The 16,814-nt window shown below is 44.4% G+C and overlaps 2 non-coding genes across 2 annotated transcripts; both read left to right on the top strand.

Annotated features, from left to right (window-relative positions):
* Positions 1-6,772: 6,772 nt before the first annotated feature.
* On the top strand, positions 6,773-6,858 carry TRNASTOP-UCA. The gene has a single exon. It is a non-coding gene; the product is annotated as a tRNA-Sec (tRNA).
* A 4,110-nt stretch (positions 6,859-10,968) lies between these two features.
* Positions 10,969-11,055, top strand: TRNASTOP-UCA. Its single transcript has one exon. It is a non-coding gene; the product is annotated as a tRNA-Sec (tRNA).
* Positions 11,056-16,814: the final 5,759 nt, after the last annotated feature.

The following is a 16,814-nucleotide window of genomic DNA, read 5'->3' on the forward strand; positions in this document are numbered from 1 at the left end:
TAGACATAATCAGTATTGCCAACCCCAACTATTCCAAAATCAGAAGTCAGGACCCAAAAGTTCATGAAAAAAAATTAAAAGAAATAGTACATTTGGCCCTTTCTCTTTGCCGCCTAGTTTGTGAACCTATAAGGGGCACATATCAAAGATTTTCTCCATGACCATGTGCTAGAAACTTACTCTGAAAAAACAACTTAAGCTGAGATTCTCACATATTCAATTGGCTCTTGGATCTGGGTGATAAGAAAAATGCCAGATATCATGATAATACTGTGAGAACTGAAACACAAAGGCAGTGGTTATTTGAATGTGCTTCAGAGCAATACTGAGGAATGAAAGAGAGCCTGGAGGACGCCATGCATTGATACAGCAATGTACTTCTAAGGCTATGTCTACACTACAGAGCTTAAAGTGACAAATCTGTATCAATGCAGCTACTCAAAGCAGAACCCAACCCCAACTAAATCATCCCAGCCAGGGCTTTGTCAAGCCTGACCTTAAAAACCTCTAAGGAAGGAGATTCCATCACCTCCCTAGGTAACCCATTCCAGTGCTTTACCACCCTTCTAGTGAAAAAGTTTTTCCTAATATCCAACCTAAACCTCCCCCACTGCAACTTGAGACCATTACTCCTTGTTCTGTCATCTTCTACCACTGAGAACAGTCTAGATCCATCTCCCCTTTCAGGTAGTTGAAGGCTGCTATCAAATCCCCCCTCATTCTTCTCTTCTGCAGACTAAACAATCCCAGTTCCCTCTTCTTCTCCTCATAAGTCGTGTGCCCCAGCCTCCTAATCATTTTCATTGCCCTCTGCCGGACCCTCTCCAATTTGTCCACATCCTTTCTGTAGTGGGGGACCCAAAACTAGTGCCGAATAGATGTGGCCTCAACAATGCCGAATAGAGGGGAATACTCACTTCCATCGATCTGCTGGCAATGCCCCTACTAATGCAGCCTCATTTTCCCCTTCTGTAAAATGGAGTAACTGTGCTGACCACCTTTATAAAATGCTATGAGATCTACTGACAAAAAGTTCTATTTAAGAGTTAGGTAGTATGAATATCTTTGAGGGACTCAGAAGCTGTCTGGGCCCATATCAGTAACTTGACCGGTAAACAGAACACAAGAGCCTTACAGAAATGCTCATAATGTCTCTTGTTTGCTTCTTGCAAAAGGGAGAATAGGAAAGCCATTTTGTCTCGTTTCTCTTTAGTGTGGGTATAGTACTATGGTGTTCTGTCTGGAGAATCAAGAAAATGTCGGGGAGAGATCGGGGGGGAGGCTTCCTCCCAAAACAAGCTGACAGTTCCTGGATTTTTTGAACCAGGACCCCATTCTGAAAATCTGCACTAATTTCTGTCTCATACCATTGTAGCAAACAGTTTTATACTGGATGAGGAGAGAATATGGCAGTACCCCAGGAACCTTTGCAAGCAGGCTGGCTGCAAATTGGAATCCACTTTTTCCTCCTTCTGCCAGCCCTTCCATTTATTCCTCATGGGAGAAAGGAAACCTGTGTTAGAAACATGATTCGAACTGGCAATAACTCCTAGCACTGGGCAGGATGGTAACTTTCTAGCAGTGTATAGAACTGTCACTGGCAATAGGTGTGTTTTGTCATACTTTGTATAGTTTGGTGTGGAGTAGCTTTTTCTGCTCCGGTGGTCTGAGGTGCAGGCTTCAAAACTTTGGCTTGGTGACAACAGAGTGGTTCAATTCCACCTCCTGGGTGAAGTTGTGGTACCAAGGGCTCATGCTGCATGACTGAGAATTCTGTCCTCCCTTTTGAGAATCTCTCTAGGAAGAGGAGCTTTGCAAGATGACCTTCACCCCCCTGGGTAAAGGAATATGCATGGGAAGGACACCATAGCCTTAACTGGTGAGTTAAATAGAACACAAGCTTTAAGCAATACTCACAATGGTCCTTTAGTTGTTGCTGTTGCTGGGAGAAGAGTGAAGAAGCCATTTTATCTCCATTCTAATTAGTTTAGTATCACTGTCCTTCTCTGGCCAAACAGTTCCTGGTTCAAGGAAATTTTCAGTGCCGGTCCAAACAGCAACTACCAACTTTTGGGAGTACAAAACTGCACTGATTTCTGACTCCAGCTCTATATAAGACAGCTAGAGATTTGATAAAGATAATATATGGCTCTTGTTCAATATTCTGGGATTCCTTGTCTCCTTCTTAATAAAAATTAGAGCAAAATGTTTCCTCAGTCAGTCAGTTTTTTGTTTTTTTGGCTGTTCCCCCCCCCCCGGCCAATATGGGAAATGCTGTGTGTGGGAATTAGATGCCAAAACTTGCTGGCAGCACCTGGGCTTTTCAGATCTGCAATACTACACTCTGATAATCAGCTGTCATCTCTGATTTTAGCTACTGTATGCATCACCCTAACAGTGGATAAGGAGAGAGAATGGCAGCTGTTCAATATCCCAGAGTGTTCTGTCACCATGCTGGAAGCAAATTAGAGCCTACTCTTTCAGCCAGCCATTCCTCTTACTCCTCACAGGGGGAAGGAAACTGGTATTTAAGGGATCATACCAAATGGAAACTACGCACTCAACACAGAAGCAAGACAGTTCCTTATATATGGGTTACATAGTGATAAGAGACAAGATCTGGTCTCTGTTGGGTCTTATAATGTGTGCTGAGTGATGCATTTTGCTGCCTAAATGAGGTTCAGATCTAGGTGGTGCCTGTTTCGGGGTCATAGCTGTCTACCGACACAGTGGTTCAGTTCCCTCACTTGGGTGTTTTCCGAGTGCCAGACAGGCCTTCTGTCTCAGCAGGTGTTCCATCCTCCATTTAGAGGGCTTTCCTCTCTGAGAAAGCTGCTCCTGAATCAGCTGCCTCCCACTGCAAGGGAAGCTTTCTCTGTCCAATGTTTGTGTAAAGAAGCTGATGATTGTGCCATCAATGAAGGAAACATGCCCCTCGTAGTTGTAGACTAGACACAAAGCAACACTTCAGGATTTCATGTGTCAGCGTTAGGTAAGCAGCCCTTCTTACATAAAACCATAGCTAGACAGTGTTGTGTCCCGTCCAAGGAAAGACACAGACAGAGAGTGTTCTGACCTGCCTGCCCTTTGCTCAGGCTCTTTCATTCAAGACACAGGAAACCTTTTCTTAGCGTAAACAACAAGGAGTCCGGTGGCACCTTAAAGACTGGCGTTGGGTTTGTTACAGGAAATCCTGTCTTAAAATTCTGAGCTTTTCTAATGCACTTCTCAGTGTGTCAGTGGCCCCATCTGTCCAAACCACCGAGGACAGGAGACCGTGAGAAGGCATTGCTAAAAGTCCTGAGGCTTCAGCTCCAACAGTGGTTAATCTTAACTTTAGTCCTGGATATTGCTGATTCGATACCCAGTGTTGGTTAAGAAGGTGGCTGCTACAGCATTCAGCCAAGGGTAATTTTGCTCAGATAGTGGAATAGGTCTTTCTTTGACACCTGCTTCTGGAATAGGATTATTCTGTAGCCAAGGAAAGACACTGTACCTCTGTTTATCTGTTCCCTCTCTCTGTAAAATGGGTATTGTACTGTTGCTGTCATTTTACATTTTGTACTCAAAGCCCTTCTGAGGTAAATTCAGCGATACATGTGATGGGGTCAGATGCTCCTGTGAAGGGCATTTCTGAATGTCTCCATTAATAAAAAGAACACAAAACCTTTTAAGGGTTCCCAGTTAGAACTGGGCTTTCCCTCATGGCCACCCCCAACAATAGTTTATTCAGCAAAAAATGCAGTTTCTGTCAACCCTAAACTATTTGCAAATTTGACATGAGTTTGCCCAATCGTTTCAGCCCTCCCCCCACCCCAAAGGTGGGGGATTCACAAGTGGATTTAGGTGCCATTCACAAAAGAGCAGCAGGAGCTGGAGAAGATGTGTGTGGGGGAGGGGGGGTGGACTTTAGTTCCAAAACATGCTGGTAGCTCCTGGCTCTCATAAATCTACAACATCCCACTCTGAAAAGCCACATAGCCATTTGAATCCTGCCACTCTGTATCACGCAGTTTAAAGCCGATAAGGAGAGAGCATGACAGGTGTTCAGTATCCCAGGAGCCTTTGCCACCATGACTAATGCAAATTAGAGCCTAATCTTTCCTGAATCAGCCAGCCCTACCTTTTACTTCTTTTGTTCTCCCATTACACTCCTGCTTTGGAATAAAAATACCAACTAGCAATTACACACACAGCAAAGGGACTGAACAATTCCTTCTACCTGAACTGTGCTGCTTCCAGTTAAAACAGTTTGTCTGTATTGTCTGTATCACTTGGTGGGCATTGAACTTTTTTGTTTCTGTGATGCTCAGTGGTCTGGTTTAGGTTTCAAACCAATAACTGTCTAGCCACAGAGTGGCTTAATTCCACCTCCTGGGTGCTCCTGTGGGGATGACAGGTTGTTCTTAGATTGCTCTTTATACATTAGTAGGATTTTTTTTTTTACTAATAAAGCAGAACTCCCAAATCATGTGCTCCCCAGTGGGAAGAGAATCTCAATGTTTCCTCAATCTATGGAACAAAGCTGATTCTTGGGCCATGAACACGCCACAGCTGTTTGTGGAGTAGTCAGCAAATGACAGCATAGTATAGTGTATCTCACTCAGAAAGTGTGTAAAAATTCTTCCGAATGAACACATAGACAGAGAATGTGCCATCCTGCCTGCCATTGGCCCATGATCTTTTATTTCAAGGCTGAGGAAACCGTCTCTCAGATTGAGCCTGGAATTGGGTTTGTTACAGGAAATCCTTATAGCAGATACAGAGGAAATCCTGAGTGGAAATTGGGAACTTTTCTAACCCACTGCTCAGCATGTCTGTGTCCCAGCTGAGGCCAGTCCACAGAGGAGGAGACTTTTTGAGGGAAGTGTTGAGGAGTTTGGAAAGTTAGCTCGTGCTATAGTTGCCTGACTTCCTGGTTGAAGAGGGCATAAATTTGGTAGCAGGTGTTTGGTATGGCGTATTAAATTACATGGAATAAAAGGCCTGAAAAGTTAACACAACCATCAACAAAGTTGAGAGCTTTTTATACAGAGACCTCAGCCTGCTTAGTACCATGGCAAACATGCCATTAAAAATCACGTTTTTAGAAGGAATGACCTCTCCCCAACCCCCACATTTCTTACAGTGTTATAGCTGTTCTTTTTTTGGGGGGGAGGAAAAAAAGTTAGAGGAGACGGGCTGAAGCGGTTGTTGTTATTAAGGTCTGGTCCCTTTTCCAAAAACACAAAACAAGACCCACACAAGAGAGAAAAAACAAAGAACAGCAAAGATAGAAACTGAGGTTCTGCCACTGGGGTTGACTTTCACTTGCAACCTGATTGCTGGAGAAACACAGGTCTGACTCATTGTCTCGTTAAGCCACTTTGAGACCTGACAAGCTCGTATTGAGGGCTGTGTGTGTGCAGTGATGTCATCTCCCTCCCTCTCTCTGGCCCAGTCTGGTCAGGACATTTCTCAGGATTAGCACAAGGAAAGGACAATGGTGTCACGCTGGATCCCAGGAGACAGCAATGGTGGCAGCCATGATTGTAAAGCTTCCTGCAGTGGTGGTTGACAGACAGCTTCTTCCTTCATCCATCCATATCACCTCCCACTACCAAGTCTTTCTTTCTTTCTTTCTTTCTTTAAGAAGCCCTCAAAGGGGTGATGGGTGGAATAGCCCATCCCCTCATTATTTTGTTCATTGGTTCGGCCTAATTTCTGCACATTTTTGGTCCATTTTTTTAGTTCCACACTTTTCTTGTTTCCCAGCCATGATCTTAACACAGTCCTTAAGTTATATCAGGAGGCCTTTTTGTCTGGACTCATGCAGGCTGTCTATCTCCCCTTTTCACCTTTTCCCTTCAACATTTATTATTAACGGTTATTGTGACACTGTCTAAACTTTCAATTGCTTTCTACAGTTGAGCTGACAATTTGGGTAACTTGTAGGTCTAGTTATCTCAGTAAGTGTGATGGCAGCCATTAAGAAGATATTTTTCTAGCAAAGCTTTCAGCCGAGGGAAGAACTGGTGCTTTTCCCAAGGTAGTGGAATGGGATCTCTTTGCTTGACATCTGTCAGCGGAACAAGTTGCATCTGTAATCAATGCAAGTTTTTAATCGGTCGGAGTCTGTATCCCTTCTCTCTAAAAGGGATATTCTAATATTTTCCCACTACAGATGGATCATATGATGATAAATTCTGTAATCATTGTAAAGAAGTCACATGCTACAATGAAGGGCACCTATTTGTATTTCAATAAACAATTCGACACAAGGCCTTTAATAAGGGCTCACGAAACATTTTTTTTCCTGCTAATTGCAGGGTAATGAATGAAGAAGCCATTTTATCCCATTCATCACTGGTTTAATATCAGGCTTTTCTGACCAATTTGAACAGTGCTGTGCATGAGAATTAGCTCCCGGACAGTATTAAACTGTAATGTTGCCACATTGTAAAATCTGCACTCAGCTCTGACTCTAGCCACACAGTTATCACACAGTTTAATATAGGAATAGGGGAGAGCATGGACGTTGTGCAGTATCCCCAGATCCTTTGTCACTTGGCTTTAGAGAAACAAGTGCCTACTTGTTCCACAGTTAGACAACCCTTCTACTTTTTCCTCATAGGAGAAAGGAAACCTGTTTTCAAGGGGTGAGTCCAACTGTGAGATATACAATCAGCGCAGGTGCAGGATAGTTTCTTTCCACAAGGCTTGCATGACCCTCCCTGTAGATAGCGATGGTTATCAGTGCTTTTTATAGGTCAGGGTGGGCTGTGCTTCCTTGTCTTGGGGACCCTGAGTGGTCCGGGGTGCAGGCTTCACACCTGTAGCTGTCTAGCAACAGAGTGGTTCAATTCCCCCTCCTGAGGGTCCACTTGTACTACCTGCAGTTCCTTTGTTCTGTTCTAAACTCTTTCTCTAGGACAGAGGTGGCCAACCTGTGGCTCCGGAGCCACATGCAGCTCTTCAGAAGTTAATATGCAGCTCCTTGCATAGGTGCTGACTCCAGGGCTGGAGCTACAGGTGCCACCTTTCCACTGCTCAATCCCAGGCCCTGCCCCCACTCCTCCCCTTACCCCAAGGCCCCCTCCCCTGAGCCTGCTGCACCCTTTCTCCTCCCCTCTCCACCCCAGAGCCTCCTGTATACTGTGAAACAGCTGATCATGGCAGACAGGAGGCACAGGGAGGGAGGGGGAGGTGCTGATCGGCAGGGCTGCTGGCAGGCAGGAGCTGCTACAGACTAAGGACCGAGGGGCTAGGCAGCAGTTCTGCAGAAAAGAACCTAGGGGTTACAGTGGATGAGAAGCTGGATATGAGTCAACAGTGTGCCCTTGTTGCCAAGAAGGCTAATGGCATTTGGGGCTGTATAAGTAGGGGCATTGCCAGCAGATCAAGGGACGTGGTCATTCCCCTCTATTCGACATTGGTGAGACCTCATCTGGAGTACTGTGTCCAGTTTTGGGCCCCACACTACACGAAGGATGTAGAAAAATTGGAAAGAGTCCAGCGGAAGGCAACAAAAATGATTAGGGGGCTGGAGTACATGACTTATGAGGAGAGGCTGAGGGAACTGGGATTGTTTAGCCTGCAGAAGAGAAGAATGAGGGGGGATTTGACAGCTGCTTCCAATTACCTGTAAGGGGGTTCAAAAGAGGATGGATCTAGACTGTTCTCAGTGGTGGCAGATGACAGAACAAGGAGTAATGGTCTCAAGTTGCAGTGTGGGAGGTGTAGGTTGGATATTAGGAAAAAAAACTTTTTCACTCGGAGGATAGTGAAGCACTGGAATGGGTTATCTAGGGAGGTGGTGGAATCTCCTTTCTTAGAGGTTTTTAAGGTCAGGCTTGACAAAGCCCTGTCTGGGATGATTTAGTTGGGAATTGGTCCTGCTTTGAGCAGTTAGTTGGACTAGATACCTCCTGAGGTCCCTTCCAACCCTGATTTTCTATGAGTCTATGAGGTTCTTGGGGCGGTTGGGAGGCTGCTGGGGGGGCTGCTGATGTATTACTGTGGCTCTTTGGCAATGTACTTTGGTAAATTCTGGCTCCTTCTCAGGCTCAGGTTGGCCACCCCTGCTCTAGTAAGTGTAACATTCCACAATCAACTGCCCCCTATTGGGATGGGAAATGAAACAATCCTGTGTGTGAGCGTGTATATAAAGATGATTATTGTGCATCCGAAGAGAAAATTTGTAGAGCAGGCAGTAAAGCACAGTGTCGAATTTCATGCATCTTTGAGGGTTATTAAACAACACATTCAATGCCCCGGCAGACTGAAGGTGAGTTGTCGTATCTGCCATTGGTCCAGATTATTTGACTCTGAGGTGGAGGGATCCTTCTCTTGGCTTGACACTGGCACACAAGAAATCTTTTCAGGAGTAACCTTAGGAAACCCTTACCAGAAACTGTATGGGTTTTCTTCCTAGATGACTGTTAGCATGGGAAAGCAACCTTGTCGCTTCAGGAGTAGAGCAGGACTCGAGTAGAGTTAGGCAGGTAATTGGGATTTTTTTGGTTCCCTGGCAGTTCTGAAGAACTGTTTGTCTTGGGTCTGGTGGTGGTGCTGCCTATCTTTAAGCATTAGTCCAAGGTTGGGGCACTCAGCTGGAAGTTGGGAAGGCCCAGGTTGAATGGACCCTTCTACCTGCTGGGAGGAAACCATTCAACTTGGGTCTTTTCTATGTTGCAGCTGCAGGAGAGTGGCCTAATTACTGAACTATGTGACAGCATGCTTTGCATATTGCAGGATGGAACATCAGTTTTCAGACCAGATCAACTCACAAAGCACATTTTCTGCTAGAGAACGGAGAATCCATTTTACACTATTCTAATTAGTTTAGGGTTTTTTTTTTGTTTGTTTGTTTTTGTTTTCATTTCTGGCCAGCTGGGGAATTGTTCTCTGAGAAACAGCTATCAGTTCTTGGCCCTATTAAATCTGCAGTGTACCACTCTTTTGACAATGCAAAACTGCCCTGATCTCTGACTGAAGCTACTGAGCCAGACAGTTTGGTGTTTGATAAGGGGGAAGTATGGCAGAGTTTTCAATATCTCCATTATCATCACGCATGGTGCAAATGATACTCTACCCTTTCCTCAATAAGCTGACCTTTCCACTCTCCTCTTTTGTTCTCCCATAGAAACTTGCTTTGGAGAGATGATACCAACTGGCAATTATACACACAGCAAAGTGGCAGAGCACTCCCTTCTTACCTGGGTCACATAGCCCTCAGTGCAGAGTGTGTCTCTGCTGTCCTTTAGATAGTTTTGTGCAGGGTCTAGTTTGTTACCTATGTGTTCCTAAGTGGTTTGGGGTATAGGCTTTAAACCTCTAGCTGTCTAATACCAGAGTGGTTCAATTCCACCTCTTGGAGGCAGTTGTGGTGATGGCCAGTCTTTCTTTGAGCTTGTCCTCCCCACCCATTAGGAAGCATTTTCATTCTTAAGGGGAGAACTCTAAAATCTCCTTAACTCAGTGGGAAGGGAGTCCTGTTGGGTCCTTCATTGATGGGAAGAAACTGATGCTTGGAGCATTGAACAGGACACAGCAGCCTGTAGATTAGTCAACAAACAGTGTAGCATTTTGAATCACACTGAGAGATAGGGAAAACATTATTCTTTGTGAACTGAGAGCATAGACAGAGCATGTCCTGTCCTGTCGGCCATTGTCTTCTAGTTCAAGGCAGAGGAAATCTCGTCCCAGCGTGACTTTGGTTTGCCACAGGATCATCCTTTTGAGGGATCCAGGTGGAAATCCCAGATTAGAAGTGTGAGCTGCTTAGCGTGCGTTAGGTGTTCCCTTCTGTGCCCAATCCACAAGGCTCTGAGTTTGTTCCACATCATCTTTGCAAGTCAGGGCTGGCGGCCCCTTCATTTTGCTCTGCCTCCTTGGAACTTGGGAGATTTTTTGTGGGGGAAACCAGTGCTGTTCCCAGGATACAAAAGCTTTGATTAGACAATCTCAATGGTCCCATTGGGCCTTCAAAATCTATGAATCTAGGAACTCTTCTGCCAGAAAGATAGACAGTGACAACAGCAGCAGGGTTAAAGCCCCTGTTTTTTTGCTGTCAAGTGTGGTCACTCTGACTCAATCACTAGTCCTCAGTAGACTATATGTATTTGATGTCTGTCTCTGCAAAACCTGCCTCTTGAGTTCAAGCTGTCACAGTTTCTAAGCTCAGCTCTGACTAGCAGGGGTTCAGTGCTTAGATGACAATTGTCATGCTCTTTCCTTATAAAGCTTCCAGCCAAGAGGAAGGCTGTTGTCTATGCTAAAGCAATGGAATAGGACATCTTAGTGTGACACCTGCTGTTGGCACAGGTTTCTTCTGTAACCTAGATAAGGCATTTCATCTCTTCCTGGGCATTTCTGAGGAGCCAAGCTGTCATGCTTTGTGGCTGTTAATTCTTTCCTCCTTGTTGAGATGCTTTCTCTGTGAAAAGGAACATACAAAGTCACCTGCACCCCAGCCTGAAGGGAAACATATAGGATAGAATAGAACACGGAGCCTTTAAGAAGTGGTCACAGTGGCCCCCTCTGGCTTGTTGCAGAGGGCTGGAGAAGCCATTAATCGAGAAAGGGTTCTCTGTGTGGAAATGTGATCTCAAAACATTTTGGCAATGACTGGCCCCTTTAAATCTGCAACATCCCATTTTGAAAAACTGCACTGATGTCTTCCCCAAGGTACTATATCAAGCCCTGTAATTCTGGATAAGGATACAGTGTGGCAGCTGATCAGTCTCCCAGGATCCTTTGTATCTGCGCTGGATGCAAATGAGAGCTTATGTTTTCCTTATTCAGCCAGCCAGTCTGCTAAGTCCTCATAGGAGAAAATAAACCTCTTTTAGAAAGATGAAACCAACTGGCCACATTACACTCAGAAACAGAGGCAGTTCCCCCCACCCCCAATGTGTTACATAACCCTCACTGTGAAGAATTCATCTATGAGGTGCTTTATATATTTAGGTATTACCTTTTTTCTTTGCCCAGGTGATCCTCAGTGGTCTGGGGTGCAGGCTTCAAACCTGTAGCTGTCTAGCAACAGAGTGGTTCAATTCCACCTCTTGGGCGGCTGTGTTTGAGGGGTGTATGGTAGGTTATTATGCTGTTATCTGATTGGGAAATTTATTGAGACTTCCTGAAAGGGGGGAACACACCAGCAAAGCAGGAAAACTCCAATTTGCCTCTGAGTAGTCTATGCAGATTAGATATTCAGGCTGCTGCCTGAGCTTTGGACCCTCCAAGTCCTACAGTCCAGACTATGCAGCAGTTAAACAGCTCCTTATCCTGAGGCCAAGTAAGCTGGCCAAGGGCCAGCTACAGGTTTTCAGTTGCAGTGTAGCTATACACTAATGCAGGGGTTCTAAAATTGGGGATCAGGACCCCTCAAGGGGTCATGTGGTTATTACATGGGGGGTCACAAGCTGTCAGCCTCCACCCCAAACCCCTTGCATGCCAAATTAAAAATGTCAGTCATTTCTGTATGAGCTGCAAGTTGAGGGGGGGATTGTTTGAAAATGAGATTCCCCCCGACCCCATATATATATATAGATATATAACTAACAATTGGAGAGAGAAATTTTGTTCAGACTTCCTGGGAATATTCACCTCTGAGTAAAGGTCAAACAGAGAACATTTCAGTCCCCAAAAGGAATATTTCAGAAATTTGTGTATTTGAGACAAAATGGAAAGTGTTTTTGCAAATATTTCTATACTGGCAACAACCAGCATCAGCTATAACAGCATTTTTGGAACCCTTGATCACATGGCAATTTTTGTTCTGAACTTTATGCCTTTAAGTATCTTTAGTGACCTTTCAAATGGATTGATTTTATTTGTTTGAATGATAAGAAAATGTGTGTAAATGTTTTATTGTATTTTAATTATATTAGCTCTGTAAGGAATCTGTATGCACAATAATCATAGTTTGTTTAAAATAATTAATAAACAAAATATGACAATTAGTTTATGCTCCACCATCTCCATACTTTGAAACAATAATCTCCCAGATAAGGGGTAGTCAATTCTTTTTTGTTAAGGTCCAAATTTCTTGGTCAAGGTATAGTCAAGGTCAGGGCCGGCTCCAGACCCCAGCGCGCCAAGCGCGCGCTTGGGGCGGCATTTTGCTGGGAGGGCAGCAGGCGGCTCCGGCGGACCTCCCGCAGGCATGCCTGCGGAGCGTCCACTGGTCCCGCAGCTCCAGTGGAGCATCCGCAGGCATGCCTGCGGGAGGTCCACCGGAGCCGCGGGACCAGCGGACCCGCCGCAGGCACGTCTGCAGGACGTCCCCTGGAGCCGCGGGACCAGCGACCACCAGAGCGCGCCCCACGGTGCGCCGCCCTGCTTGGGGTGGCGGAATTCCTAGAGCCGCCCCTGGTCAAGGTCCAGATCCCAGAGAAAATAATTTTGAAAAATAATAACAATAATGATAATAATAAGTAAATAAAAAGATATTGGGGTCTGTTCAAAAGCATCTGACGGTCTGGATTTTTGGCCTAAGGTCCTCCTATTGACTACCCCCAATTTTATATATATCTATGTGAAATCACATTGACTGAGATCCTCAGGTGATGAAAATGAGTATTGCTCCTTGCTCCTTCAAAATCAATAGATCTAAGCTAATTTATACCAGCTGAGAATATATTTTCTATCATATATTTCTTTGTCTGATGGGTATTAATTATCCACGATTCTTCTACTTTCCCTGTTTACTGCTTTTGCAGGTGCTGCTGATTTCACCATTTTCTTTCAAAAATGGAAAGATTGATCTATCTTAAGAAACCTATCATTTCTTTGTTCAATATACTGCGTTTTATTTTTGGCATGCATATTTAAATCCTAATGTGCACGCACACACACATACACACACACACACATAAGAACGATGTGGGTTTTGCTGCTGACATTTTTAAACTCTGCCATACATATCAGCAATTTAACCCCTTGGAGGCTTTAGCAACAGAGCTCAGAATTCTTGCAAAAGAGGAGCACAGTGATAGAGACTGACAATCCATTGGAGGCAAAGGGTATGCATCTAGCAGTGTGCCTCTGAATCACAATGGGTAAGGGATATGTGAAGGGGTATTAGCTTTGGTGACCTGGCAAAATTCCAACCCAGGGCCCTGATTCAGGAAATCATCCCTATTCAAGAAGGTCACTGAAGCTTATGCTAAAAAGCCAGGCTCTTAAGTGCTTTCTTGAACTGGGCTGCAAACATCTAACTACCCGCAGCCCTGAGTCTGAAATGGATTCTGGACCCTCCCCAAGCACATCTTACTGGAGAGTCAGGACCTACAATTCCCCCAAGTCTCTTTCACTACTTCCTGTACTCCTCGCAAAGCCTTGTCTGCATACCTTGTGAATGATCACTGGGACTCTTACACTACCTCAATGCAGACCCAATCCTGCTCCACTGATCTCCCATTGACTACAGTGGTTCTTTATCTCACCCTTAACATGGGGTAGAGGAGTTCTACAATGAACTCAATTCTTCTCGCTCTTTCAGTAGGTAATCTAGGGTAGTTTTATTGACTCATCCTGCATCTGTGGAGTGCAATTAATCCCATGGCAGCAGGAAAATGGACTCCGTAATCTAACAGAATTTTCCCATTTCTAAATTCTATAGCTAAAACGGCACTTAATCTGGACTGTACATAGAGCACTAAATCCATCATAATTTATGAATTAAATTTATGAATGAAAAGCTGGTGGACTACATAAAGGCTTGAGATACAGGGTTAACCTGGAAGGAACTCGAAAGCTCCATAAAGAGATTTAAACAAGAACAAATACACAGGCTGGATTCTATCATCTGCTGAGATCTGTTAAAGGGAAAGTTATGCCTCCCTGATTCCCATGCTGCACCAGCACTGGTCCCAGTCCATTAGCATAAATCAGAGCAGTTTAGGGGCAACTCTAATTTTCACCAGTGAGCCAAGGTCCCTATGGACCATACACCAGTTGTGAATGGGTGTAGTTCAGATTCGAGCATTCCCTCAACCAATTATGCTACGATAGGAAAAACAGTTGGTGCAGGAGTTGATTTCAGTCCTTTATGTCAGCTGAGAGCTTCTCCAACATAGACAATACTCAATGTGCCAGTTAGAGCCAGTTTTGCCACTTGGTACCATCTGAGCTTTGAAAATGGCTGGAACAAAGAGAGAGAATCTGTCCTATAAACCTGTGGGTATGATTTGTCATTGTTATATTCCTGCTTTGCACTGCTATAGCCAGCGCAGTAACCCTAGTATAAAACTAGTGCAAGAGAGTGAAGGATGAAGCCTTCTGTCTCTATTATATTTTAATGGGAAGGAAATCTATCTCTGACTTAATTTCCTTTCTTGCCTCAGTCACACTCTAATAGATCAAGGGACATGCAAACTAAGAGAGAATATTTTGGATATGCCTGATTTTAAAGTTGAATGTGAGTAATGTCTCATGCCTGTGACTTAGTGTCAGTACCATTTTTCTTGCAAAACTGTGGAAACAACTAATGTTTCTTTGTGTGACAAACAGGTGTGGTTTTTTTCTTCTTTTTTAAGAAGGGGAAATGGAATTATGCATCACAATTATTACAATGGAGATATCAACTGCCTTGTGTTATTCAACCTGAAATTAGCCCTTTCATTAAAATACCGTAGCATTTTATTTTGTGATGAAGTGACAAAGACTCAATTACTCAGAAGCATCAAGATACTCTGTGTGGGCTTTTATTATGTAGCAGGGAACTATTGTCTAAGAAATTCAATCTCCTGGTTATCAGATTATTGGCCAATGCAATTTAATATAGACACTTTGGTTTTGACTTACAGCAATAGAAAAGTATTTGTCAAGTTGTTAACCTTGGTTTGCTTTTGGAAATCTCTATTTGGGAAGAGGTGAATGGGATGATTTTCTTTTATTTTAACTGCTCAGGAAAATGAAGGCTGGATGAGACAGACTAGAAACTTCAGTATTAGAAGGACGATTTAGGTAAGTCTGTTCACTGCATCTTGAGTTAATTTACTCCAGACTTCTCCTGCAACACTCCAGTTGTTTTGTTCCAGACAGCCCCAGGAGCAAAGATCTACCTTTACTGAGCTAAGTCAGACTGGAGTGTGGTTTCCTTCTGTTCTGATATTATGTATCAATAAAACAAAAGGAGGAACATTTTTGATACATTTGGCCACATGCCTAGGGGAAGCAAATAGTTTTTGTTTACTCAGCCTCTATTCTGTGCGTACATTTAGTGATCAGCTGTGAGGGAGGAGGGACCATTACTGAAGAAGACATGTAGGTGTGGGGAGGAAGAATGATTTTACGGTTAGGGCAGCTGGTGGGAGGTCGGAGATTGGTGTTCAGTCTGTTGCTCTCCTACAGTGTTCCTGCATGACTTTGAGCCAATTACTTAGGCTCAGATCCTCAAAGATATTTTACTTACTTAGTCCCATGAGATTTAGGTACCTAAATACCTTTGAGGATCTGGGCCTTAGTTTTCTGTTCCTCAGTAAAGAGGGGGGATACTTTTCTGCCATGTTGAAAGGCTATATTCACAGCTAGTATTCTCCATACCAGCACCTATTCTAGCTACTAACTTGTTCTACACAATCTCAGCTGCCTCTCTCTTTTAAATCTCTAGTTGTAAAAGTTGTGAAGAAGCTATGTCTACTTATGTCTGGACTACACTACAGACCTATATTGGTATAATGATGTTGTGAAAAATCCACATCCCTGACTGATATAGTTATACCGACCTTATCCCCCCCCCCCCCACACACACACACCATGTAGGCAGTGTTATGTGGACAGGAGGCCGTCACCCGTTGACATAGCTACCGCCTCTTGGGGAAGTGGATTAACCACACCAATGGGAGAAGCTCTCTTGTTGGTGTAGAAGCATCTTTGCTTAAGTGCTACAGCAGTGCAGCTGCACCAGTGCGCTATAGACCTGCCCTGAATGTAATAGATGCAGAGACATTATGTGATTCTGAGGAGAGCCTGGAAAGATAGCTCTGAGAGGTGTGAGCTGTCCTATTCATCTCAATGAGGAGTTCACTCAGCAGCCCAGTGATAATCATTTAAATGTCAGTGCTGTTAACTATTTAATCCGTCATATAAGAAGGGCAATGGAGGGTGACAGAGTTGCACTATTTACTCCAAAAGAATCTGATTTTGGTGCCACAAGTGGGCTGCTTTGGAGAGTAACACCACTATTTCCCCCTCCAACCAAGAAGCCAAGTGCTTGGGAATCTTGGAGCCCTGCCTAAAAGGGAGCCAAGCAGCTTCTCAATCCTATTTTGAATATCTACACAGCCTACCAGCAACAGCATCTCATTTGGGGACTCAGATGGGTGAAACTTATTTTATGGGCAGAGCCTGGAAGTGCACCACCATGTTTTCCCCCCGTTCTGACCCCTGGAGACATTAATGGTTTGGGAGAAGCTCAGTTGCTACGTTAATAACTTTGATGGGAGTCATATAAGGCAGTCAGAAGGATTTGTGACACAGGGAGTTGGCCCCTCTGAATGAAGTGGGTCCAGTGCCCCAGTGCCAGACCAGGTGCTCCCAATTTGTTCGATTAAGAGAGTGGGGCAGCCTCTGGGGCTATAAAGGATCAGGGCACCAGGGCCTCGAGGAAAGAGAGGCTTGTTGAGATGGAGGCCTGGTGAATTGGAGCTACCTGAGTGAGAGCTGCCAGGGTCGGAATGTCAGAGTCCTGGTGGAAGGTTGAGAGCCAGGGGAGCAGCAAGAGGGGGTTGCTGGCTGACTTCCCAGAGAGCCATAGCTAAGGGCTGGAGAAAGCTGAAGGCAGGGGAGCAGTGGAGGAGCTTTCCTGCTGACATCTCCATACT

This window comes from Mauremys reevesii, linkage group 5, assembly GCF_016161935.1.
Source record: "Mauremys reevesii isolate NIE-2019 linkage group 5, ASM1616193v1, whole genome shotgun sequence".
In the NCBI taxonomy this organism is placed as follows: domain Eukaryota; kingdom Metazoa; phylum Chordata; order Testudines; family Geoemydidae; genus Mauremys; species Mauremys reevesii.